The sequence below is a fragment of the Penaeus monodon genome, chromosome 20, assembly GCF_015228065.2.
Source record: "Penaeus monodon isolate SGIC_2016 chromosome 20, NSTDA_Pmon_1, whole genome shotgun sequence".
Classification (NCBI taxonomy): Eukaryota; Metazoa; Arthropoda; class Malacostraca; order Decapoda; family Penaeidae; genus Penaeus; species Penaeus monodon.
The window spans coordinates 24,516,809-24,518,549 of NC_051405.1; the positions used below are offsets into that span (position 1 = coordinate 24,516,809).

The 1,741-nt window shown below is 52.7% G+C and overlaps 1 protein-coding gene across 1 annotated transcript in view; it reads right to left on the reverse strand.

Annotated features, from left to right (window-relative positions):
- Positions 1-1,741, reverse strand: part of LOC119585724 (ubiquitin carboxyl-terminal hydrolase Usp2-like) — a gene marked incomplete in the record, with an annotated part of 125,661 nt that overhangs the window by 8,724 nt on the left and 115,196 nt on the right.

The following is a 1,741-nucleotide window of genomic DNA, read 5'->3' on the forward strand; positions in this document are numbered from 1 at the left end:
AGCATTCAGCAGCAAGTTGTCTGACCGATCATATGGCTTCTCGCGTGAGACAGAAAACAACAATGTCCCGTCTCCTGCCACTGACTGGACGGTGACAGTAGTGCCCAGCTGCTGCGCCATGGCTCTCCTTGATGAAGAGCTTGGCAACGCGATCTGCCAAGTCGCGGTTCACAATTCCTAAATAACTCTTTCATTGCGAAGCACGCCGGCTCAGAGGGAAGGAAGGACGGACCCTCTCTCTATCGTAACTCATAACGTTGACGCCTCCTTCGTCGTGTTGAGGTTTGCCCCGCTGTGGGATGACCCGGACGGCGCGGCAAAGGGTGACAAACACAGACAAACGAGGCCAAAATAAACACCGGGGTCGCGGAACTAGGGGGGAACCGTGCCAACAAAGTGCTAGCTACAAGGAGTACCCGACGCGTCACGATTGTAGCTCCCAACTTATAAAAGAATCGTGCATGTGGCTGACGTCAAGGGTCTACAACACCCACCTGCCGACGTCTCCGGGCTGGTGTTCCTTTCCCCCGCGGCTGGGCCTTGCTTTTGACGCGGGGCTGCTGCAGGAAACTCAAGCAGAAGAGGAGCAAGCAGCCCACGGCCCCGATGGCGAGGGCTACCGGCACCGCCTCTAGCAGGGAGCACAGGACCACAGACACATAGCTCGAAGCAGACGAGGCTCGGCGAGGGCGGCCGGGACCCATGGCGTCCGGAGCGAGCCTTCCCCCCTCACGGAGTAGAATTCATGACCGCACACGCACGCACCCGCGACCATGGGCAGAGACGCCGCCACTTCCAGGGAGATCCGGCAGAAGGGCTCCGAGGCAGCCATGCACCACTCTCTCCCACACGCCTCGGCTTTACTACTACAGGCCCTTTTGCTGCGGCCCAAGACCAGACACTCGTCCCTGGCTCTGGCTCGAGCGCGCACACACTATGAAAGCCTTGCACTCCTCCCCGCCGAATCACTACAAATTACTACACTTCCACGGCCGTCGTGGCCTTTCAATTTTCAATAATACACATCTGCATTAGGCTTTGTTCCTACGGCAGATTCAGAAGACAAACCAAAGAAAATCACACCTCCTCCAAAACACAAAATTAAGACAAGCGTTTCCTGCCCTCTCGCTAAAAACAGCATAAATCACAATCTTAATTAATCACAGTTATCAACCATGGGGACAGTGTTCGCACTGAAATGTCTGGGTCACAAGACGTTATCGGACGAAAGCATCACTTGATGCGTATCATCAAGGTTCACTCAACTGTAACAACCTCATAACTTCGCCGGACTGAATTCAAACCAAACAATAAAATACAGGCAGAAAATTCCATCCTTAAATCAGCTGTATTACACTGGATGGCAAGTGGCTCGTATGCGTTTCAGGCGGCCAAAAGACGACCTGGTCTATGTAGGTTATTTATCTTTAAACACTACGAGTGCATCTTTCTGCGCCGCGGGTCTGTCGTGCTTGCCCCATTTCCTTACTGTCCACATGCATATCTCTGCAAGTTTTCCACAGGACGCTATAAAATACAGCTTCCTCTAAACCAACAACCATATAAAAGCTTCTCATCGGTTGTCCAAGAAGGCTAAGAATAGTAGCAACGCCTGGCCAAGTAATGAAGACTTAGAAGTGACGGGCCAAGGTAGCGGCAAGGTCGGGTGTCAAAAGATCGACAAAGCCACAAAGGGCAGTTCAGAAAGTGTGCAAATTGAGCGCAAAACACACACGAGCAT